The following is a 26,495-nucleotide window of genomic DNA, read 5'->3' on the forward strand; positions in this document are numbered from 1 at the left end:
TTTCTCTGTCTACAGAAACACCAGTGGAAACTTATCTAAGGATGTCATGCTTCAGGGACTGCTGCAGTGATCCCGCAGCCCCACCTTGTGGTCCTCTGTGTAGTACCATCTCAGAGTCATCACAAATGTAACATCTACATTTGGGAGATTATGCTGAAGGAAATGCTTCATCTTCTCACGCTGTGGACCTAGGCCATTCTCCTTAGCTCACTCATCCTTGCGGCATGGGGCCATGAAGGCTTCCACAGAGCTAACCCGAATCCTCGGCCTTGTACCAAACCTTAATACCCGTCCTGCCTATGAAAGTGGCAGATCCTATGGATTTGGATCCTGATTTCAACCACAAGGGCAGCTAGATCACTCAGAACAGATGCATAATGGCTTTGATGGAGCCCCACACATGCTCTATTGTCAAAATGCCAAATTGGTCCCTGGGCCTGCAGATTCAGTGGATGTGGTCCTGGGAAATTTCGATAAACTCAACCTCGCACGACAGTGTGTTTGCTTTCTCATTGGGTCCCAGGCCGGTTTGTTTTCTTTATAGGACCAAACACAATCCATAACACCCTCCAGATAACTGAGACTCAGTGTGTGCCATCATCCATAGCCCTGTCAGTCATCTTGTGCAGCCTCTGCTAGCTCAAATTTGGCAGCACAGATCTAGGTCTGGGAATCAATTGTGGGGCTACTTTGTGCTGATTTCCTTGGGTTCTGTCAGCCAAGCATCTACTGTGCACTCTTCTAACACTCTGTGCACCGCTTTCAATCCTATGTTTCCTGTCCTCTTGAGAGCGTGCGTCCAATTAAGACAGTGTTTCACCTTTGCTTCTCCTTCTCCAGAGGTCAGGTCCTGCACTGATTACCATTCTCGACTTTGCTTTCTCCTCCTTCCAGGTTTTGTGAGGCCTCTTACTGTGTTTGGAAGTAAGAGACCACTCTTCGGCAAGTGTCCTGAGCCAAGGGCTGGTTGAGTCGATGTTTATCTTGCTGTGTACATGGCAGCAAGTGAGCGAAATTTGCACTGGTACTCTGCCAACTGGACATCTATAAATCAACACCTTCCAGACATAACTCACAGACATGTGTTTCTTGTTTAGCTATTTTTCTGTACACCCATGTTGGGAGGGTTTGTCCGAAGACTCCAGTACTGACATTGTGTTGATACCTCAGCTGCAGGCTTTCAAATGGTTAATGGAATTGATTTACATATTTTTGGATTTGTATGAAAATGAAGTCAATTTTCGAAAAATACTGAATCTAGCTACAAGCCAGACTTGTCATTTTCAGTTACATGTTTGTAAGCTCTAAGAAAAAAATAGACAGAAAGAATGTCAAATTGCACTCCAAAGTGATGAAGGGGACGGGTGAACATTTTACTGTTGATGCCTTCAACAAAAAGAGGAAATATAGAATAAATATTGCAAACATGGAATAACCCCAACCCTATCTTTCCCTTGTGCATATGCTGCCATTTCCTCCCAATGACACATACTGGCCAATGGTGGTGATCCAAGGGGCAACTTTTCTCTCTAGGAAAACACAATGTATACCAAAGAGCATATTTAAATATGGGCTTGATTCCAATAGCACCAGGAGGCATTATAGCTATGAAAATAGTGCTGCAGCTTTGATAATCTATGGAGAGGCAGTTGCTCTTCTATCAATGATGAGAATGTTTAATCATCTGATAATGTTGGATAAAGCAATTTAACCCATCCAAGACAGCACCCCCATGATATCCTGCACCCGGGACATGACTGAAGGGAAAAGACAATCCACAAAACATGTGTCCCTACATTTTTGAATGTCCCATACATTCAAAAATGACTTACAAATGTAACCTATACTGTTTTGAAAAACTGAGGCCTAATTCATATTCAAGTGCAGTCAAAGATTCCATTCACTTACAACACTCACTTCATCCCAAAGAAGACATAACACCAGGGATTTCTGAATCTAGGGAAAGGTCATAATTTCATGGTTTGAGCTAAGAATTCAATTCCAAACTATTTTAGTCGAGAGTAATTGAATATGGAGGAGTTCACAGTTGTGCACAGAATGTGAAGTTGGAGGAACTCTGAATCTAAGATGGGCTTGCTCTGCTCCTAATGGCTTCCAGCTCATGTACTGATCCTTTGAAATGGATGCCTGAGTTGGGAGGGAGGGAAATGCAAGTGATTGATAGCTAGGCCCAACACTGGGAAAAGGCTTACTGGGGCATGGTGCTTGGTGGTCTGTGTGGTTTGTAATTGCCCCTTGGGACGTATGGATTCTCATGACTTCTTCCAAGAACATGAGAGCTTTTATCATCTCTGCCATCTCTTCTGTTTTAGATGGCAGGAATCATGAATCCATTCTTGGAGCAGTGAATTGGGTACTTTCCTCAAGGGCACGTTAACACTCCACAGGTTGCTGCCAGTACCAGTGAGGCTCAATAAGTCTCATGAATGTCTTTCAATCCTGGTATTCTGTACAGAAGTCTCCATGCCAGTATTCTCCATTGTAACAGAACAACTCTCATCAATGTGTTCTCATCTCTCCTCAATCCGTGCAGACAGTTCTTCTGCCAACTTCTCATCATGCCTCCCATAAAGTAGATTTCTACAGGAATTTGCAAGTCTGAAAGTACCTTGGAGCCTCACCAGTAAGATGAAGACAGGCAGAACTTCCACTGTCTGCCCTTTCAGGTTCTGGAAAATGACCTGTGAACTGAGGCCATTGGGCAGCAGCAAAATCTCGAACATACACAGCTTCCCGAACAGAAGAAATAACCCAAGCTTCATACAGTGCGGCAGCCCCACCATGACAGTGATTCAACCACAGGGTTCTGCCCAGTTACCTTGGATCCACCAGACACAACAAGCCACATGGAACACACCTATATTCCACCTGGATTTCAAGTGGTAACTGAATTCACCAGTATTGCTGCATCTTGTCTGTGTTGGGGGAGGGGCTGCATCAGACGAGAGGTACCTAAGTTAAGTGTGATTCTCTCCTTTAGCGTCCCATGATCCTTTATTTCCTTCCCTCTTTCCTTTTGTGCAGATCTTTTTACAAAGTACAAACTGAGGGAAGCGTGTCCATATTAAGTTTATGGATTCAAACGTCTTTAAATTTTTTAACACTTAACAGTACCCAAAGACCCACTATAGGAATCTTATATTTGCATAATATCCATTCACTCAGAATGCATATCCGTCTGTTGCGTTTCTGCTGAAACACCCACACTCTCAGAACTTACATCCATTGGTTTCATGGGGGCTGAATTTCCTAGAAATGAAAAAAATCCCAGTGTACTCTTTACTGTCTGTCTCTTTTGTTCTTAGTACAGTTTTGTAGAGCTACTTGTCTTTGCAATAGGCATATGCCATTTATTCTCTTTGTAAGTTTGAATATACCATTCATTCAACCTGTTGGAAGACTTGTAAGCCTATATCATGGACTATGTATCCATTTTATTCAAAATAGGCATTTGGGTTAGGCCACGATATTCTCTTATGAATCAATATTTATGAATATTAATGCACGCATCTGTTTTCTAAACACAAGTGTTTTGGGTACATGCAAGGGGAGAAAATATGTCGATGCGTGCTGAATGTTCCTTGACATCACTTTGAGTATTTTATTGTGAATTATCTTGGTTCCTTCAGATATATGTCAGTCCACTGTACGATTTTCGTGTTTGTTTGTTTGTTGCTTGTTTTGCAAACACATTATGTCATGTATCACTCCGTTTGCTTCAGAGTGTCATATAAGCTGATTCACATAGCAAAGTCCTGAAAATCACCGATGTTTTCTTGCTTCCTTCTCCCATCTTTAGGATTTTGATGTGTTCTTTGCTTATTTCTTGTTTATACTTTACAAATTATTGCAAATCTTGTATTTCCAATGATGGTTTTCTTACTTCAAGATCATCTTGTTTGTTTTCTATTCAGGGTTAAATTCTCAATCATTCTTTTAGGATAAATTTTGAACTGCTGAATTCTTTTATGATTGGCCTCTCTGTGAAATTCTCTCCATCGCCCAGTATTGTGAAGGGCAGTCTTGTGGCATAGGCTACACTAGACTGCAGATTTTCTTATTCAGAATTTGGTCTATGTCTTGGCCCTGCTTCCTGTCCTCAATGATTCAGTCGAGTTATCAGCTGAAACCCCTCTGGAGATTCTGTCCTGACTTAGTTGCTTTGATCTAGGTGCATATAAAATCAATGGGTTGATGAAGAATTTTGATGATTTCAATGATAATACAGCTGAAGGTAGGACTATTGGGATTTCACCTGAATTAGATCCTGTGTGCTTCCTGGTTTCTTATAGTTGTTTGTTTCTTCATTTCAGCAAATTTCAGTCTGATTTTTTACAAATAACTCTTCAAACTTGTTTTTTTTTTATATATATATCTTGCTTTTCCATCTGGGATTCCTATGAATCCTAGCCTTACATGCTTTATATTATTCCAGAGTTCAACCACAGTTTTTGCATTGATTTTCAGTTGTTTTTCTATGTCATCTTCTGATCAAGGGATTTCTTTTCTCCTGTATTCACAGTCATTCACGAAACCCTCAGCATTATGTAGACTGCTCAGGACTAAATTTACCCCTGCTATTATCTCATCCATTGAGTTTTCTGATTTTATTTGGCTCGCCTTTAGATGTTCCCTTCCCATTTTCTGGTATTCTGCCTTTGTGATTCTGAGACACAATTGCTCTTCACTGTTTCTCTCACATCATTTTCAAGGCTTGCTCTGTTAGTGTTTCAGAGTCTAGCTTTTTGATAGAATTTTCTGGAGCCTTCAATCTGTTTGGAACTGCAAATGGTACTTCCTGTCTCTTTTACTATAATTCTGTATCTCTATATGTCAAGTATTATCATGTATATAATGTAGAATTGCCAGGCTTGGTTATGTTAAAGATATAGCCTTTTGGTTGCACTCAATTCCATGATATTTTTGCGGGGACAATTTTTCCTAGGCAGTGGTGCAATGTCGTTTTTCTGTGTGTGTTGTGTGGTATCTCTCTAATTGCTGGTGTCGCAGTTGTTGTGATGAACACACACTACACTTGTCACTTTGTAGAACCTTAATTTTATTACGCTTATGTCACAGCTCTATAAGAGCACAGGACCCTACCACTTGTGAAACGATGCTTCCAAAAAGGTTTCTGTTCTGCAGGCTGCTGTATGCCATTTTGGAGTTTTTCCAAAACACCATCGTGACTGTGTGCTTGTCCTTTTCTATTGCCATGGGAATGTCCCAAAAGTACAAGTTCTTCCAAAGCTTCTCTGTCTACAGAAACACCAGTGGAAACACATCTAAGGGTGTCATGCTTCAGGGACTGCTGCAATGATCCTGCAGCCCCACCATGGGGTCCTCGATGACATAATATATCAGTGCCATCCCAAATGTAGCATCTGCATTTGGGAGATATTGCTGAAGGAAATGCTGCATCTTCTCATGCTGTGGACCTAGACCACTCTTCTTTGTTCACTCATCCTTGTGGCATTTAACCATGAAAGCTACCACAGAGCAGACCTGCATTCTCTGCATCGTACCAAACCCTAATTCCAATCCTGCTTATGAAAGTGGCAGATCCTATGGCTTTGGATCCTGAATTCAACCACAAGGCCCCCTTGAACCCTCAGACAAAATGCATGATGGCTCTGATTGAACCCCACACGTGATCTTTTGGCAAACTGCCATATTGGTCCCTGGGTCTGCAGATGTAGTGGATGTGGCCATGGGATATTTTGAGAAACTCAACTTCACACGCCAGTGTGGTTCCTTTCTCATTTGGGTCCCAGGCCGGTTTTCTCTCTTGATAGGACCAACCAAAATCCACAACACCCTCCAGATCACTGAGATTCATTTTGTGCCCTCATCCAAAGCCCTTTCCCTCATCTTGGGCAGCCTGTGCTAGCTCAAATTTGGCAGCTCGCATCTAGATCTGGGAATCAATTGTGGGGCTATTTTGCGGTGATTTCTTTGAGTTCTGTCAGCCAAGAATCTGCTGTGAACTCTTCCAACACTCAGTGCACCAATTTCAATCGCGTGTTTCCTGTCTGCTTGAGAGTGTGTGTCCAAGTAAAACAGAGTTTCACCTTTGCTACTCCTTCACCAGTGGTCAGGTCCTCCAAAGATTTCCATTCTCTATTTTGCCTTCTCCTCCTTCCAGGTTTTGTGAGGCCTCTTTCTGTGTTTGGAAGAAAGAGACCACTGTTCGGCAACTGTCCTGAGCCAAGGGCTTGATGAGTCGATATTAATCTTGCTTTGTACATGGCAGCGAGTGAGCGAAGTTTGCACTGGTACTCTGCCAGCTGGACATTGATAAATCATCACTTTCCAGACATTACTCAGAAACATGTGATCCTTCTTTAGCTATTTTATCTGAATAGACATGGTGGGAGTTTTTGCCAGAAAACTGTATTTACATTGTGTTGATACCTCATCAGCAGTCTTTCAAATGGTTAATGGAATTGATTGAAATATTTTGGGATTTGTTTGAAAATGAAGTCAATTTTTGAAACATAATGTGTCTAGCTACAAACAAGACTTGTCATTTTCAGGTACCACATTGTCAGCTCTAAGAGAAATATATACAGAAAAAATGTAAAAAAGCAGTCCAAATTGATGAAGGGGACAGGTGGACCCTTTATTCTTGATGCCTTCAACAACAAGAGGAAACATGCAATAACTATCAGAACCTTGAAATAACCCCAACCCTGGGTTTCCCTTGTGCATGTGGTGCCCTTTCTCCCAAATACACATACTTGCTAATTTTCGCGGTTCAAGGGGCAACTTTCCTCTGTAGGAAAACAGAAGGAAACTGAAACAACATATGTACATGTAGGCTTGGTTCCAATAGCACCTAGATGCATTGTAGTTATGAGAAAACTGCTGCAGCTTTGCTAGTCTATGGAGAACCAGGTGCTTTTCTATCCACAATGAGAATGTTTAATCATCCGATCATGTTTGGTAAAGCAACTTAACCCATTTAAGACTGCACCCCTATGATAACATGCAAACGGGTCTTGACTGAAGGGAAAAGGCAATCCACAAATCACGTGTCCTGACAAGTCTATGGCGACTTTTACAGTTCATGTCAAAAATGACTTACAATACTAACATATAGTGTCTTAAAGATTTGAGGACTAATACATATTCAACTTCAGTCAGATATTCCCCTCTCTTACCACACTCACTTCACCCCAAAGAAGACATAACACCAGAATTTCCTGAATCTAGGGGAAGGTCTTCATTTCGTGGTGTGAGCTAAGAATTCATTTCCAATCTATTTTAGTTGAGAGTAGTTGACAATGGAGGAGAACACTGTTGTGCACAGAATGTCAATGTGGAGGAATTCTGATTTTAGGTGGTGCTTGCTCTGCTCCTACTGGCTTCATTGCAGCTCAGGTGCTGATCATTTGAAATCGATGCCTGAGTGGAGGGGAGGGAAGAGCAAGTGCTTGATATCTAGACCCAAAGTTTTGAAAAGGCTTACCAGGATTTGGCGCTTAGTGGTCTGAGTTGTTTGTAATTGCCCCTTGGGATGTGGGGATTCTCACGACCTATTCCAAAAACATGAGGGCTTTTATCGTCTCTGCCATTTCTTCTGTTATAGACGGCAGGGTTCTTGGACCCGTTCTTGGAGCAGTGAATTGAGTACATTTCTCAAGTGCACTTTGACCCTCCACAGGTTTCTGCCAGTATCAGTGAGGCCCAATAGGTCTCATGAATGACTTCTGAGCCTGGTATTCTGTACAGAAGTCTCCATGCCAGTATTCTCCATTGTAGCAAAACAACTCTCATCATTGTGTTCGCATCTCTCCTCAATTTGAACAGCCAGCTCTTCTGCCAACTTCTCTTTGTGCCTCCCATAAAGTCGACTTCTTCAGGACTGGGCAAGTCTGAAAGTACCTCGGAGCCTCACCGGTAAGCTGAAGATTTGCAGAAGTACCACTTTCTGCCCTTTCAGGTTCTGGAAACTCACCCGTGAACTGAGGCCATTGGGCAGCAGCAGTTTCTTGAAATTACACTGCTTCCCGATCAGGAGAAATAACCCTAGCTTCACACAGGACGGAAGCCCTTTCATGACACTGATCAACCCACAGGGTTCTGCCCAGTTCCCTTGGATCCACCAACCACAACAAGCCACGCGGAACAAACCAACATTCCACCTGGAATTCAAACGGTAACTGCCATTTCCAATGGTTGCTGAATCTTGTCAGTGTTAAGGGAGGGCTACAACAGACTAGAGGTTCCTAAGATAAGTGTGATTCTCTCCATTCGCTTCCCATGTTCATTTTTTTCCTTCCGTCTTTCCTTTTGTTCAGATCACTAGACACATACAAAGGGAGGTAGGTGTGTCCATTTTAAGTTTATCGATTCACACGTGTTTAAACTTTCTAACAGTTAACAGTACCCAAAGACACACTATAGTGATCTTCTGTTTGCGTTATAACCATTCACCCAGTATGCATATATGTCTGTTGCATTTCTGCTGAAACCCCCACACTCTCAGAACTTCCATCCATTTTTTTCATGGGGTCTGAATTTCCTAGAAATGAAACTAATCCCTATGTACACATTAGTGTCTGTCTTTTTTGTTCTTAGTACAGTTTTGCAGAGCTACTTGTCTTTGTTATAGAGATATGCCTTTTATTCTCTTCATAGGGTTGAATATGTCATTCATTCATCCTGTTGGAAGGCATGTAAGACTACGTCACGGACGGTGGATCCATTTTATTCAAATTAGGCCTTTGGGATAGGTCATTATATGCTCTTATGAATCAATATTTATGAATATTAATGCATGCATCTGTTTTCTAAATACAAGTTTGTTGTGTACATGCAAGCAGTGATACTGTGTCGATGCATGCTGAATGATACTTGACATCACTTTGAGTATTTTTTTTAATTATTTCGTGTCCTTTGGATATATGTCAGTCAACCATATGCTTTTGGTGCTTGTTTGTTTGTTTGTTATTTGTTTTGCAAGCGCATTATGCCATGTATCACTCCGTATGCTTCAGAGGGTCATATAAGCTGATTCACATAGTAAAGTGCTGAAAATCACCTATGTTTTCCTGCTTCCTTCTCCCAGCTTTAGGATGTTTACATCTTCTTTGCCTACTTCTTGGTTATTCTTTGCAACTCATTGCACCTCTTGCATTTCCAATGATGGTTTTCTTATTTCAAGGTCATCTTGCTTGTTTTCTATTCAGGATATAATTCTCAATCTTTCTTTTAGAATAAATTTTGAACTGCTGAATTCTTTTATGATTGGCCTCTCTGTGAAATTCTCTCCATCGCCCAGTATTGTGAAGGGCAGTCTTGTGGCATAGGCTACACTAGACTGCAGATTTTCTTATTCAGAAATTGGTCTATGACTTGTCCCTGCTTCTTGTCCTGCAATGAATCTGTCGAGATATCAGCTGAAGCCCATCTGGAGTTTTGTTGTGACTAAGTTGCTTTTATCTAGGTGCATTTAAAATCACTGGGTTTATCGTGAACTTTGATGATTTGAGTAATAATACAGCTGCTTGTAGGTCTATTTTGATTCCAAATGCTTTGGACTTTGTTTGTTTCCTTGTTTTGTATTGATGATTGTTTCTTGCCTTTCAGCAAGTTTCAGTCTGATTTTTTTCCAATACATTTTAAAAGTTATTTATTTTTATATATCTTGCTATTCCATCTGTGACCCCTTTGAATACTAGCCTTTCATGCTTTGTCTTATCCCAGGGTTCAACAGCAGTGTTTACATTGGTTTTCAGTTTCTTTTCTATGTCATCTTCTTTTGAAGGGATTTTTGTTCTCCTGTCTTCACAGTCACTCACGAGTCCCTCTGCATTATGTAGTTTGCTTAGGATTGACTTTACCCGTGATATTTTCTCATCCATCGAGTCTTCTGATTTTATTTGGCTCATTTTTAGATATTCTCTTCCCCTTTTCTGGTATTCTGCCTTTTCTCATTCTGAGACACTGTTATTCTTCAGTGTTTCTTTCGCCTCTGTTTTCAAGGTTTTCTCTGGGAGTGTTTCATAGTCTAGTTCATTGAAAGAATTTTCTGGAGTCTTCAATATCTTTGGAACTGAAAATGGTACTTCCTGTCTCTTTTACTATACTTCTGTATCTCTACTGGGAAAGCATTACCCTATATATAATTTATACTTGCAGGGCTTGTTTAAGTGAAAATTTTTGTCTCTTGGTTGTAAGCAATTCCATGATAATCCTGTGAGGACAATTTTTCCTATACAGTGATGCCATGTTGTATTTATGTTTGTGTTGTTTGGTTTATCTCTAATTGCTTGTGTTGCAGTTGTTGTGATGAACAAACCCTACTATTGTCGTTTATTAGAACCTCATATTTATTACACTTATGTCACAGCTATGGAAGTGCACAGGACTGTACCTCTTGTTGAAATGAAGCTTCTAAATGGTTTCTGCTCTGCAGGCTGCTGTATGTCATTTTTGAGTGTTTCCAAAACACCATCGGTCAGTCCGCTTTTCCTTTCTATTGCCATGGGAATGTCCCAATATTACAAGTCCTTTCCAGAGAATCTCTGTATACAGCAACACCTGTGGAAACATATCTAAGGAGGTCATGCATCAGGGACTGGTGCAATCAACCCACAGACCCACTTTGTTGTCCTCAGTGCCATACCATGTCAGAGCAATTTCTAATGTAGAATTTACATTTGGCCGATTATGCTGAAGCAAATGTTTCATCTTCTGATGCTGCGGACCTAGACCACTATTCTTTGTTCTCTCATCTTTGTGGCATAGGATTATGAAGGCTACCACAGTGCTGTCCTGCATCCTCTTCCACGTACCAAACCCTAATCCCAGTCCTGCCTATGAAAGTGGCAGATCCTGTGGCCTTGGATTCTGATTTCATCCACAAGACCCCCAGTAACCCTAGACCAGATGCATGATGGCTCTGATTGAGCCCCACACGTACTAGATTGTCAAAATTCCAAATTGGTCACTGGGACTGCAGATGCAGTAGATATCTCCATGGGGTATTTTGATAAAATCAGCCTTGCACGCCACTGTGGTTGCTTTCGATTGGGGTCTCAGGCCAGTTTGCTCTCATGATAGGACAAAAAACAATCCACAAAACCCTCAAGATCACTGAGACTCAATGTGTGCCGTCATCCATTGCCCTTTCCTTCATCTTGCACAGCCTCTGCTAGCTAAAATTTGGCAGATCCGATCTTGCTCTGGGAATCAATTTTGGGGCTATTGTATGATGCTTTCTTTGAGTTCTGTCAGCCAAGCATCTGCTGTGGACTCTTCTAACACTCAGTGCACCACTTTCAATCCCATGTGTCCTGTCCTCTTGAGAGTGTCCATCCAATTAAAACAGAGTTACACCTTTGCTGCTCCTTAACCAGAGGTCACGTCCTGCAATGATTTCCATTCTCTACTTTGCTTTCTCCTCCTTCCAGGTTTTGTGAGGCCTCTTTCTGTCTTTGGAAGTAAGAGAACCTGTTCGTCAACTGTCCTGAGCCAAGGGCTGTGTGAGTCGTTCTTTAACTTGCTGTGTACATGGCAGCGAGTGAGCGAAGTTTGCATTGGTACTCTGCCAAATGGACATTGATAAACCAACACTTTCCAGAGATAACTCACAGACATTTGATTCTTGTTTTGCTCTATTATCTGTACAGCCATTGTGGAAGAGTTTGCCCGAAGGCTCCAGTATTGGCATTGTGTTGATACCTCAGTGGCAGTCTTTCAAAAGATTAATGGAATTGATTGACAAATTTTGGGATTTATTTGAAAATGAGGTCAATATTCAAAACATAATGTATCTAGCTACAAATTAGACTTGTAATTTTCAGGTGCCTTTTTGTCAGCTCTAAGAGACAAATAAAATGTAAAATAGCATTCCTAAGGGATGAAGGGGGCAGGTGAACCCTTTACTGTTGATGCCTTCTTCAACACCTGGAATCATGCAATAAGTATTGGAAACATGAATTTACCCCCACTCTGGATTTCCGTAGTGCATGGGTTGACCGTTCTTCCCAATGACACTTTCTGGACAATGATGGCAGTTCAAGGTGTAACATTTCTCTCTAATAAAACACAAGGAAACCTAAACAACTTATTTACGTGTATGCTTGGATCCAATAGCAACTAGAGGCATTATAGCTATGAGAACACTGCTGCAGCTTTCCTAGTCTATGGAGAACCAGGTGCTCTTCTATCAGCGATGAGAATGTTTAATCACCCGATCATTTTTGGTAAAGCTATTTAACCCATCCAAGACTGCACCCCGATGGTAACTTGCACCTGGGATTTGAATGAAGGGAAAAGACAATCCACAAAACATGTGTTCCTACATGTCTATGGTGACTTATTCAGTTCATTTCAAAACTGAATTACAAAACTAACCTATACTCGAAAACCTGGGGCCAATATATATTCAAGTTCAGCCAAAGATTACTTTCACTTACTACACTCTCTTCACCACAAAGAACACATAACACCGGAAATTGCTGAATCTAGGGGAAAGTCATAATTTCGTGGTGTGATCTAAGAATTGAAATCGCGTCTATTATTGTCGAGAGTAGTTGACCATGGAGGAGTTCACTGTTGTGAACTGAATCTGAAGTTGGAGGAACTCTGAATCAAGGAAGGGTTTGCTCTGCTCCTAATGGCTTCATTGCAGCACAGGTGCTGATCTTGGAAATTGATGACTGAGTTTGGGGGGAGGGGAGCGCAACTGGTTGATAGCTATGCCCAACCCTGGGAAAAGGCTTACCAGGGTTTGGTGCTTAGTGTTCTGTGTGGTTTGTAATTGCCCTTTGGGACGTGTGGATTCTCACAACCCCTTCCATGAACACGAGCGCATTTATCATCTCTGACATCTCTTCTGATTTAGACGGCAGGAATCTTGGACTCGTTCTTGAAGCAGTGAATTGAGTAATTTTCTCAAGTACACGTTGAAACTCCACAGGTTTCTGCCAGTATCAGTGAGGCACAATACGTCTCATGAATGACTTCTGAGCCTGGAATTCTGTACAGAAGTCTCCATGCCAGTATTCTCCATTGTAGCAGAACAACTCTCATCATTGTGTTCGCATCTCTCCTCAATTTGAACAGCCAGCTCTTCTGCCAACTTCTCTTTGTGCCTCCCATAAAGTCGACTTCTTCAGGACTGGGCAAGTCTGAAAGTACCTCGGAGCCTCACCGGTAAGCTGAAGACAGGCAGAACTTCCACTGTCTGCCCTTTCAGGTTCTGGAAACTGACCCGTGTACTCAGGCCATTGGGCAGCAGCAGTATCTCGAACTTACACAGCTTCCCGAACAAAAGACTTAAGCCAATCTCCACAGAGGGTGGAAGCCCTTCCATGACACTGATCAACCCACAGGGTTCTGCCCAGTTACCTTGGATCCACCAACCACAACAAGCCATGCGGAAGAAACCAACATTCCACCTGGAATTCAAACAGTAACTGCCATTCCCAATATTTGCTGAATATGTCAGTGTTGGGGGAGGGGATACAACAGACTAGAGTTTCCTAAGGTAAGTGTGATTCTCTCCATTAGCATCCCATGTTCCTTTTTTCCTTCCCTCTTTCCTTTTGTGCAGATCACTAGACACATACAAAGTGAGGGAGGTGTGTCCATTTTAAGTTTATCGATTCACACGTGTTTATACTTTCTAACAGTTAACAGTACCCAAAGACACACTATAGTAATATTATGTTTGCGTAATATCCATTCACCCAGTATACATATCCGTCTGTTGCTTTTCTGCTGAAACTCCCACACTCTCAGAACTTACATCCATTGGTTTCATGGGGTCTGAATTTCCTAGAAATTAAACTAATCCCAATGTACACTTTACTGTTTGTCTCTTTTGCACTTAGTATAGTTTTGCAGAGCTGCTTGTCTTTGTTATAGGCATATGCCTTTGATTCTCTTCATAGGGTTGTATATGCCATTCATTCATCCTGTTGGAAAGCATGTAAGACTATATCATGGACTATGGATCCATTTTATTCAAAATAGGCATTTGGGTTAGGTCACTTTGTGCTCCTATGAATCAATATTTATGAATATTAATGCATGCTTCTGTTTTCTAATTTTAAGTTTGTTGTGTACATGCAAGCCGTGGTACTGTGTCGATGAGTGCCGAAATATACTTCACATCACTTTGAGTATTGTTTTGAATTATCTTGTGTCCTTCAGATATATGTCATTCTACCGTATGCTTTGGTATTTGTTTCTATGTTTGTTGTTTGTTTTGCAAACACATTATGCCATGCATCACTCCGTATGCTTCAGAGCATATAAGCTGATTCACATAGTAAAGTGCTGAAAATCACCTATGTTTTCCTGCTTCCTTCTCCCAACTTTAGGATTTTCATGTGCTCTTTGCCTACTTCTTGTTTATTCTTTGCAACTCATTGCACCTCTTGCATTTCCAATGATGATTTTCTTATTTCCAGATCATCTTGCTTATTTTCTATTCAGGGATGAATTCTCAATCTTTCTTTTAGGATAAATTTTGAACTGTGGAATTCTTTTACGATTGGCCGCTCTGTGAAATTCTCTCCATCGCCCAGTATTGTGAAGGGCATTCTTGTGTTATAGGCTACAATAGACTGCAGATATTCTCATTGAGAATTTGGCCTATATCTTGGCTCTGCTTCCTGTCTCCTGCAATGATTCAGTCGAGTTATCAGCTGAAACCCCTCTGGGGGTTCTGTTGTGACTTGGTTGCTTTCCTCTAGTTGCATATATTATCACTAGTTTTATCATGAATTTTGATTTCAATGATAATACAGATGCTTGTAGGTCTATTGGGATTCCGCCTGCTTTAGATGCTGTGTTTTTCCTGGTATCTTATAGAAGTTTGTGACCTGCATTTCAGCAAATTTCAGTCTGATTTTTTTCCAAATATCTTTTCAAACTTTTATTTTTATATATCTTGCTTTTACATCTGGGACTCCTATGAATACTAGACTTGCATGCTTTATCTTATCCCAGGATTCAACAGCAGTTTTTGCATTGATTTTCAGTTGTTTTTCTATGTCATCTTCTGATCAAAGGATTTCTTTTCTCCTGTCTTCGCAGTCACTCACGAATCCCTCTGCATTATGTAGTCTGCTTAGTACTTACTTTACCCCTGCTATTATGTCATCCATCGAGTTTTCTGATTTTATTTGGCTCATGTTTAAATGTTCTGTTACCATTTTCTGGTATTCTGCCTTTGTGATTCTGAGACACTATTGCTCTTCACTGTTTCTGTCACATCCTTTTTCAAGGTTTCCTCTGGTAGTGTTTTGGAGTCTAGTTTTTTGAAAGGATTTTCTGGAGCCTTCAATCTCTTTGGAACTGCAAATTGTACTTCTTGTCTCTTTTGCTATAATTCTGTATCTCTACATGTCAAGTATTATCATGTATATATTTTAGACTTGCCTGACTTGGTTAAGTGAAAGTTTTAGTCTCTTGGTTGCATGCAATTGCATGATATTTTTGCGGAAGAATATTTCCTAGACAGTGGTGCCATGCCTTTTTTTGTGTATGTTGTGTGGTATCTCTCTAATTGCTGGTGTTGCAGTTGTTGTGATGAACAAACCCTATTCTTGTCATTTAGTAGAACCTTATTTTTATTATGCTTAAGTCGCAGCTCTGAAAGTGCACAGAACCCTACCACTTGTGGAAACGATGCTTCTAAAAGATTTCTGTTCTGCAGGCTGCTGTATGCCATTTTGGGGTGTTTCCAAAACACCATCATGACTGTGCGTTTGTCCTTTCCATTGCCATGGGAATGTCCCAAAAGTACCAGTTCTTCCAAAGCTACTCTGTCTACAGAAGCACCAGTGGAAACACATCTAAGGATGTCATGCATCAGGGACTGCTGCAATGAACCCGCAGCCCCACCTTGGGGTCCTCGATGACATAATATATCAGTGCCATCCCAAATGTAGCATGTGCATTTGGGAGATATTGCTGAAGGAAATGCTGCATCTTCTCATGCTGTGGACCTAGACCACAGTTCTTTGTTCACTCATCCTAGTGGCATTTGACCATGAAAGCTACCACATAGCTGACCTGCATCCTCTGCCTCATACCAAACCATAATTCCAGTTCTTACTATGAAAGTGGCAGATCCTATGGCTTTGCACCCTGAATTCAACCACAAGGCCCCCTTGAACCCTCAGACCAGATGCATGATGGCTCTGATTGAGCCCAACTCTTGCTCTAATGGCAAAATGCCATATTGGTCCCTGGGTCTGCAGATGCAGTGGATGTGGCCATGGTATATTTCAATAAACTCAACTTCACACGCCAGGGTTGTTGCTTTCTCATTTGGGTCCAAGGCTGGTTTTCTCTCTTGATAGGACCAACCAAAATCCACAACACCCTCCAGATCACTGAGATTCAGTGTGTGCCCTCATCCAAAGCCCTGTCCCTCACCTTGCACATCCTGTGCTAGCTCAAAATTGGTAGCTCGGATCTATGTCTGGGAATGAATTGTGGGGCTATTTTGTGGTGATTTCTTTGAGTTCTGTCAGCCAAGAATCTGCTGTGAACTCTTCCAACACTCAGTGCACCAGTTTCAATCCTGTGTTTTCTGTCTGGTTGAGAGTTTGCGTGCAAGTAAAACAGAGTTTCACCTTTGCTGCTCCTTCACCAGTTGTCAGGTCTTCCAATGATTTCCATTCTCTACTTTGCCTTGTCCCCCTTCCAGGTTTTGTGAGGACTCTTTCTGTCTTTGGAAGTAAGAGTCTACTGTTCGGCAACTGTCTTGAGCCAAGGGCTGGGTGAGTCGATGTTTATCTTGCTTTGTATATGGCAGCGAGTGAGCGAAGTTTGCACTGGTACTCTGCCAGCTGGACATTGATAAATAATCACTTTCCAGACATAACTCAGATACATGTGATTCTTGTGTAGCTATTTTATCTGTATAGACACGGTGGGAGTTTTTGCCAGAAAACTTCTGTATTTACACTGTGTTGATACCTCATTTGCAGCCTTTCAAATGGTTAATGGAATTGATTGAAATATTTTGGGATTTGTTTGAAAATGAAGTCAATTTTTGAAACATAATGTGTCTAGCTACAAAAAAGACTTGTCATTTTCAGGTACCACATTGTACGCTCTAAGAGAAAAATAGAAAGAATGTAAAAAAGCAGTCCAAATTGATGAAGGGGACAGGTGGACCCTTTATTCTTGATGCCTTCAACAACAACAGGAACCATGCAATAACTATCGGAACCTTGAAATAACCCCCACCTTGGGTTTCCCTTGTTCATGTGGTGCCCTTTCTCCCAAAGACACATACTGGCTAATTTTGGTGGTTCAAGGGGCAACTTTTCTCTCTAGGACAACACAAGGAACCCCAAAGAATATATTTGCACATAGGCTTGGTTCCAATAGCACCTAGATGCATTGTAGTTATGAGAAAACTGCTGCAGCTTTGCTAGTCTATGGAGAACCAGGTGCTCTTCCATCCACAATGAGAATGTTTAATCATCTGATCATGTTTGTAAAGCAGTTTAACCCATCCAAGACTGCACCCCCATGATAACCTGCACCCGGGACTGGACTGAAGGGAAAAGACAATTTACAACATGTGTTCCTACAACTCTATGGCGACTTTTACAGTTCCTGTTTAAAAGTGACTTAGAATACAAAATTATAATGTTTTAAAAATCTGAGGCCTAATACATATTCAACTTCAGTCAAAGATTCCCCTCACTTACCACACTCACTTCACCCAAAAGAAGACATAACACCAGAATTCCCTGAATCTAGGGGAAGATCAACATTTCGTGGTGTGAGCTAAGATTTCAATTCCAATCTATTTTAGTTGAGAGTAGTTGGCCATGGAGGAGAACACTGTTGTGCACAGAATGTGAATGTGGAAGAACTCTGATTCTAGGACGGGCTTGCTCTGCTCTTACTGGCTTCATTGCAGCTCAGGTGCTGATCCTTTGAAATCGATGCCTGAGAAGAGGGGAGGGAAGAGCAATTGCTTGATATCTAGACCCAACCCTTTGAAATGGCTTACCAGGGCTTGGTTGTTGGTGGACTGAGTGGTTAATAATTGCCCCTTGGGACGTGTGGATTCTCACAATCTATTCCAAGAACATGAGCGATTTTATCATCTCTGCCATTTCTTCTGTTTTAGACAGCAGGGTTCTTGGTGCCGTTCTTGGAGCAGTGAATTGAAATCTTTTCTCAAGTGCACGTTGAACATCCACAGGTTTCTGCCAGTATCAGTGAGGCCCAATATGTCTCATGAATGACTTCTGAGCCTGGTATTCTGTACAGAAGTCTCCATGCCAGTATTCTCCATTGTAGCAGAACAATTCTCATCATTGTGTTCGCATCTCTCTTCAATTTGAACAGCCAGCTCTTCTGCCAACTTCTCTTTGTGCCTCCCATAAAGTCGACTTCTACAGGACTGGGCAGTCTGAAAGTACCTCAGAATTTCACCAATAAGCTGAAGACAGGCAGAACTTCCACTGTCTGCCCTTTCAGGTTCTGGAAACTGACCCGTGTACTCAGGCCATTGGGCAGCAGCAGTATCTTGAACCTACACAGCTTCCCGATCAGGAGAAATAACCCAAGTTTCACAGAGGGCGGCAGCCCTTCCATGACACTGATCCACCCACAGGGTTCTTCCCAGTTACCTTGGATCCACCAGCCACAACAAGCCACTTGGAACAAACAAACATTCCACCTGGAATTCAAACAGTAACTGCCATTCCCAATGGTTGCTGAATCTTGTCAGTGTTGGGGGAGGGGCTTCAACAGACTGGAGGTTCCTAAGATTAGTGTGATTCTCACCATTAGCATCCCATGTTCCTTTTTTTCTTTCCTCTTTTCTTTTGTGCAGGTCACTAGACACAAACAAAGGGAGGGTGATGTGTCCATTTTAAGTTTATCAATTCACACGTGTTTAAACTTTCTAACAGTTAACAGTACCCAAAGACACACAATAGTAATCTTATGCTTTCATAATATCCATTCACCCAGTATGCTTATCTTTCTGTTGCTTTTCTGCTGAAACTCCCACACTCTCAGAAGTTACATCCATTGGTTTCATGGGGTCTGAATTTCCTAGAAATTAAACTAATCCCAATGTACACTTTACTGTTTGTCTCTTTTGCTCTTAGTACGGTTTTGCAGAGCTGCTTGTCTTTGTTATAGGCATATGCCTTTTATTCTCCTCGTAGGGTTCAGTATGCCATTCATTCATTCTGTTGGAAAGCATGTAAGAATATATTATGGACTATGGATCCATTTTATTCAAAATAGGCATTTGGGTTAGGTCACAATATTCTCTTATGAATCAATATTTATAAATATTAATGAACACATCTGTTTTCTTAATACAAGTGTTTTGGATACATGCAAGGAGTGATAATATGTCTATGCATGCTGAAAGATACTTGACATCTCTTTGACTATTTTGTTGTGAATTATCTTGGTTCCTTCAGATGTATGTCAGTCAACCATACGCTTTTGTTGTTTGTATGTTTGTTCTTTGTGTTGCAAACACATTATGCCATGTATCACTCCGTTTGTTTCAGAGGGTCTTATAAGCTCATTCACATAGCAAAGTGCTGAAAATCACCTATGTTTTCCTGCTTCCTTCTCCCATCTTTAGGATTTTGATGTCTTCTTTGCCTGCTTCTTGTAGATTATTTGCAACTCATTGCAAATCTTGCATTTCCAATGATGGTTTTCTTATTTCCAGATCATCTTGCTTGTTTTCTATTCAGGGTTGAATTCTCAATCTTTCTTTTAGGATAAATTTTGAACTGCGGAATTCTTTTACGATTGGCCACTCTGTGAAATTCTCTACATTGGCCAGTATTGTGAAGGGCAGTCTTGTGACACAGGCTACACTATACTGCAGATTTTCTCATTCAGAATTTGGTCTATATCTTTTCCCTGCTTCCTGTCCTGCAATGAATCTGTCGAGAAATCAGCTGAAACCCATCTGGAGGTTCTGTTGTGACTTAGTTGCTTTCCTCTCGGTGCATTTAAAATCACTGGTTTGATCATGAACATTGATGATTTGAACGATAATACAGCTACTTGTATGTCTATTGGGATCCGCCTGCTTTAGATTCTGTGTTCTTCCTGGTTTGTTATAGATGATTGTTTCTTGCATTTCAGCAAATTTCAGTCGGATTTTTTTTCCAAAAAACTTTTCAAAAAAATTTTTTTTATATCTTGCTTTTCCATCTGGACTCCTATGAATCCTAGCCTTGCATGCTTTGTCTTATCCCAGGGTTCAACAGCAGTGTTTGCATTGGTTTTCAGTTGCTTTTTTATGTCATCTTCTGATCAAGGGATTTTTGTTCTGCTGTCTTCACAGACACTCACGTGTCCCTCTGCATTATGTAGTCTGCTTTGGACTGACTTTACCCGTGATATTATCTCATCTTTCTAGTTTTCTTCTTTTATTTGTCTCATCGTTACATGTTCTATTCCTCTTTTCTGGTATTCTGCCTTTTGTCAATCTGAGACACTGTAGTTCTTCAGTGTTTCTCTCACCTCCGTTTTGAAGGCCTTCTCTGGGAGTGTTTTGGAGTATATTCTTTGAAAGAATTTTCTGGAGCCTTCAATCTCTTTGGAATTGGAAATGGTACTTCCTGTCTCTTTTACTATGCTTCTGTAGCTCTACTGTTCAAGTATTATCAGGTATACAATGTAGTCTTGCAGGGCAAGGTTAAGTTAAAGTTTTAGTCTCTTGTTTCTAAGCAATTCCATGATATTCCTGTGAGGACAATTTTTCCTACACAGTGACGCCATGTCATTTTTCTTTGTGTGTTGTGTGGTTTATCTCTAATTGCTGGTGTTGCAGTTGTTGTGATGTAAAATCCCTACTCTTGTCGGTTATTAGTTCCTCATTTTTATTATGCTTATGTCACATCTCTGAAAGTGCACAGGACCTTACCTCTTGTGGAAATGAAGCTTCTAAAGGGTTTCTGCTCTGCAGGCTTCTGTATGTCATTTTGGAGTGTTTCCAAAACACCTTTGTGACAGTGCACTTGTACATTCTATTGCCATGGGAATGTCCAAATAGTACAAGTTCTTCCCAGAGCTTCTCTGCATACAGAAACACCTGTGGAAACATATCTAAGCAGGTCATGCATCAGGGCCTGCTGCAATGATCCCGCAGCCCCACCTTGTTGTCCTTGGTGCCATACCATTTCAGTGCCATTACTAATGTAGCATCTGCATTTGGCAGTTTATGCTGAAGGAAATGCTTCATCTTCTCATTATGCAGACCTAGACCACTCTTCTTTGTTCTCTTATCTTTGTGTCATTGGACCATGAAGGTTACCACAGAGCTGTCCCTCAACTTCTGCCACGTACCAAACCCTAATCCAACTCCTGCCTATGAAAATGGCAGATCCTATGGCCTCGGATACTAATTTCAAACACAAGGCCCCCAGGAACCCGCAGACCATATGCATGATGTCTCTGATTGAGCCCCACATGTGCTCAATTGGCAAAATGCCAAATTATCCCTAGGCCTGCAGATGCAGTGGATATTTCCATGGGATATTTCAATAAACTCAACCTTGTACGCCAGTGTGTTTGCATTCCCACTAGGGTCTTAGGCCAGTTTCTCTCTTGATAGGACCAACCACAAACCATATCACCCTCAAGATCATTGAGACTCAGTGTGCGACATCATACATAGCCGTTTTTCTCATCTTGCGTATCTTCTGCTAGCTAAAATTTGGCAGGTTGGATCTTGATCTGGGAATCAGTTGTGGGGCTATTGTGTGATGATCTCTTTGAATTCTGTCAGCCAAGCATCTGCTGTGCACTCTTCTAAAACTCAGTGCACTGCTTTCAATCCCATATTTCCTGTCAACTTGAGAGTATGTATCCAAGTAATACAGAGTTTCACCTTTGCTGTTCCTTCACCAGAGGTCAGGTCCTGCACTGATTTCCATTCTCTACTTTGCCTTCTCCTCCTTCCAGGTTTTGTGAGGCCTCTTTCTGTCTTTGGAAGTAGGAGACCACTGTTCGGCAACTGTCCTGAGCCAAGGGCTGGGTGAGTCGATCTTTATCTTGCTGTGTACATGGCAGCGAGTGAGCGAAGTTTGAACTGGTACTCAGCCAACTTACATCAATAAATCAACAATTTCCAAACATAAATCACAAACATGTGATTCTTGTTTAGCTCTATTATCTGTACAGCCATGTTTGGAGGGTTTGTCCGAAGACTCCATTATTCACATTTTGTTGATACCTCATTTGCAATCTTTCAAATGGTAAGTGGAATTGATTTACATGTTTTGGGATTTTTATGAAAATGAAGTTAATTTTTGAAAGATACTGTATCTATCTACAAACCAGACTTGTCATTTTCAGGTGCCAGTTTTTCATCTCTAAGAGAAAAATAGACAGAAAGAATGTAAAATAGCAGTCCAAGGTGATGAAGGGAACAGGTGAACCCTTTACTGTTGATGCCTTCTACAACAACAGGAACCATGAAATAAATAATGGAACCATGAAATAACCCCAAACCTGGGTTTCCCTTGTGCATGTGGTGCCCTTTCCTTCCAATGACACATACTGGCCAATGTTGTCATTTCAAGGGGCAACTTTTCTCTCTAGGAAAACAGAAGGAAAACCAAACAACATATTTACATGTAGGCTTGTGTCCAATAGCACCTTGAGGCATTATGGCTATGAGAACACAGCTGCAGCTTTGCTAGTCTATGGAGAACCAGGTGATCTTCTATCGACAATGCGAATGTTTCATCATCCTATCATGTTTGATAAAGCAATTTATCCCATCCAAGCCTGCACCCCCATGATAACCTGCACCTGGGACTTGACTGCAGGGAAAAGACTATCCACAAATCATGTGTCCCTACATGTCTATGGTGAATTTTACAGTTCATTTCAATAACTGACTTATAATAGTAACCTATACAGTATTGAAAAACTGAGGCCTAATACATTTTCAAGTCCAGTCAAAAATTCCCCTCACTTACAACACTCCCTTCACCCCAAAGAAGACATAACCCCAGAATTTGCTGAATCTAGGGGAAGGTCATCATTTCATGGTGTGAGCTAAGAATTCAAATCTAATCTATTTTAGTTGAGAGTAGTTGACCAAGGAGGAGCTCACTATTATGTACAGAATGTGAAGGTGGAGGAACTCTGATTCTGGGAGGGGCTTGCTCTGCTCCTACTGGCTTCATTGCAGCACAAGTGCTGATCCTTTGAAATGGATGCCTGGGTGGAGGGGAGGGAAGAGCAAGTGCTTCATAGCTAGGCCAAACCCTGGGAAAAGGCTTACCAGGACTTGGTGCTTGGATGTCAGTTTGGTTTGTAATTGCCCCTTGGGACGTGTGGATTCTCATGACCTCTTCCAAGAACATGAGGGCTTTTATAATCTCTGACATCTCTTCTTTTTTAGATGGCATTAATCTTGGACCCGTTCTTGGGGAAGTGAATTGAGTACGTTCCTCAAGTGCACGTTGACCCTCCACAGGTTTCTGCCAGTATCAGTGATGATCAATATGTCTCACGAATGTCTTTCCAGAGTGGTATTCTGTACAGATGTCTCTATGCCAGTATTCTCCATTGTAGCAGAACAACTCTCTTCAATGTGTTTGCATCCCTCCTCAATCAGTACAGCCAGCTCTTCTGCCAACTTCTCTTCGTGCCTCCAATTATGTCAACTTCTACAGGAGTGGGCAAGTCTGAAAGTACCTCAGAGCCTCACCAGTTAGCTGAAAACAGTCAGAACTTCCACTGTCTTCCCTTTCAGGTTCTGGAAACTGACTTGTGAACTCAGGCCATAGGGCGGCAGAAGTATCTCGAACTTACACAGCTTCCCGAACAGGAGACATAACCCAAGCTTCACAGAGGGTGGCAGCCTTTCCATGACACTGATCCACCAACAGGGTTCCACCCAGTTACCTTTGATCCACCACCCACAACAAGCCATGAAGATCACACCAACATTCCACCTGGAATTCAAGCAGTTACTGAAATCCCCAATTGTTGCTGCATTTTGTCATTGTTGGAGGAGGTGCTGCATCAAATGAGAGGTTCCTAAGTTAATTGTGATTCTCTCCATTAGTGTCCCATGGTCCTTTATTTCCTTCCCTCTTTCCTTTTGTGCAGATCTTTATACACAGTACAAATGGAGAGAAGTGTGTCAATTTTAAGTTTATGTATTCACACGTCTTTAACCTTTCTAACAGTTAAAAGCACGTAAAGACCCACTATAGGAATATTATGATTGCATAATATCCATTCACCCAGAATGCATATCCGTCTGTTGCTTTTCTGCTGAAACACCCACACTCTCAGAACATGGATCCATTTGTTTCATGGGGGCTGAATTTCCATGAAATGAAAAAAATCCCAATGTACAATTTACTGTCTGTCTCTTTTGCTCTTAGTACTGTTTTGCAGAGCTACTTTTCATTGTTATAGGCATATGCCATTTATTCTCTTCATAGGGTTCAATATTCCATTCATTCGTCCTGTTGGAATGCTATAAGCCTATATCACGGACTATGGATCCATTTTATTCAAAACAGGCATTTCGTTAGGTCATGATGTGCTCTTATGGAACAAAATTTATGAATATTAATGCACGCATCTGTTTTCTAAACAAAATTTTGCTGTGTACATGCAAGCAGCGATACTGTGTCGATTCGTGCTGAATGATCCTTGACATCACTTTACGTATTTTTTTTGAATGATCTTGATTCCTTTGGATATATGTCAGTCAACAGTATACTTTTGGTGTTTGTTTGTTTGTTTGTTGTTTGTTTTGCAAAGACATTATGCCATGTATCACTCAGTTTGTTTCAGAGAGTCCTATAAGCTGATTCACATAGTAAAGTGCTGAAAATCACCTATGTTTTCCTGCTTCCTTCTCCCATTTTTACGATTTTGACATCTAATTTGCCTACTTCCTGTTTTTTCTTTACAAGTCATAGCAACCTTTGCATTTCCAGTGATGGTGTTCTTATTTCCAGATCATCCTGCTTGTTTTCTATTCAGGGTTGAATTCTCAATCTTTCTTTTAGGATAAATTTTGAACTGCTGAATTCTTTTACGATTGGCCGCTCTGTGAAATTCTCTACTTGGGCCATTATTGTGAAGGGCAGTCTTGTGGCATACTCTACACTAGACTGCAGATTTTCTCATGAATTTGGTCTATGTCTTGGCCCTGCTTCCTGTCCTACAATGAATCTGTTGAGATATCAGCTGAAACACCTCTGAAGGTTCTGTTGTGACTTCATTGCTTTACTCTAAGTGCATTTAAAATTACTTGGTTGATCATGAACTTTGATGATTTGAATGATAATACAGCTGCTTTGTCTATTGGGATTCCACCTGCTTTAGACGCTGTGTTCTTCCTGGTTTCTTATAGATGATTGTTTCTTGCGTTTCAGCAAGTTTCAGTCTGATTTTTTTCCAAATAACTTTTCAAAAATTTTTTATTATATCTTGCTTTTCCATCTGGGACTCCTATGAATCCTAGCCTTGCATGCTTTGTCTTATCCCAGGGTTCAACAGAAGTGTTTACATTGGCTTTCAGGTGCTTTTCTATGTCATCTTCTGATCAAGAGATTTCTGTTTTCCTGTATTCGCAGTCACACACAAGTCCCTCTGCATTTTGTAGTCTGCATAGGACTGACTTTAACCTTGATATTATCTCATCCATCGAGTTTACTTAATTTATTTGGCTTGTCTTTAGATGTTCTCTTCCCCTTTTCTGGTATTCTGCCCTTCGTCATTCTGAGAAACTGTTGTTCTTCAGTGTTTCTCTCACCTCCATTTTCAAGGCCTTCTCTGGGCATGTTTCAGAGTCTAGTTCTTTGAAAGGATTTTCTAGAGCCTTCAACCACTTTGGAACTGAAAATAATACTTCCTGTCTCTTTTACTATACTTCTGTATCTCTACTGGTCAAGTATTATCAGGTATATAATTTAGACATGCAGGGCTTGGTTAAGTGAAAATTTCAGTCTCTTGTTTGTAAGTAATTCCATGATATTACTGTGATGACAATTTCTCCTATACAGTGATGCCATGTCATTTTCCTGTGTGTGTTGTGTGGTATAAATCTAATTGCTGGTGTTGCAGTTGTGATGAACAAACCCTACCTTTGTCGTTTAGTAGAACCTCATTTTTATTACACTTGTCACAGCTCTGAAAGTGCACAGGACCCTACCTCTTGTGGAAACAAAGCTTCTAATGGGTTTCTGCTCTGCAGGCTGCTGTGTGTCATTTTGGAGTGTTTCCAAAACACAATTATGACAGTGCGCTTGTCCTTTCTATTGCCATGGGAATGTCCCAATATTAGATCTTCCCAGAGCTTCTCTGTATACAGAAACACCTGTGGAAACATTTCTATGAGGGTAATGAATCAGGGCCTACTGCAATCATCGCACAGCCCCATCTTTGTGTCCTCGTTGCCATACCATGTCAGTGCCATTCCAAATGTAGCATTTGCATTTGGCACATTATGCTGA

The 26,495-nt window shown here is 41.1% G+C and overlaps 1 protein-coding gene and 1 long non-coding RNA gene across 9 annotated transcripts in view; one reads left to right on the forward strand and one right to left on the reverse strand.

Annotated features, from left to right (window-relative positions):
- The window catches only part of LOC141573439 (junction-mediating and -regulatory protein-like), a 189,095-nt gene that overhangs the window by 67,123 nt on the left and 95,477 nt on the right, over positions 1-26,495 (reverse strand). The window lies entirely within an intron of this gene.
- Positions 16,254-26,495, forward strand: part of LOC141573441 (uncharacterized) — a 58,369-nt gene continuing 48,127 nt past the window's right edge. For 5 of the 8 annotated variants that reach the window (XR_012499133.1, XR_012499137.1, XR_012499138.1 and 2 more), the window contains exon 1: positions 17,529-24,053. This is a non-coding gene — a long non-coding RNA (uncharacterized LOC141573441). Of the gene's footprint in view, positions 16,773-17,528; positions 24,054-26,495 lie in introns of those variants that run through there. The other 3 variants (XR_012499136.1, XR_012499135.1, XR_012499134.1) reach the window with 3 other exon arrangements.

Source organism: Camelus bactrianus, chromosome 15 (assembly GCF_048773025.1).
Source record: "Camelus bactrianus isolate YW-2024 breed Bactrian camel chromosome 15, ASM4877302v1, whole genome shotgun sequence".
Classification (NCBI taxonomy): Eukaryota; Metazoa; Chordata; class Mammalia; order Artiodactyla; family Camelidae; genus Camelus; species Camelus bactrianus.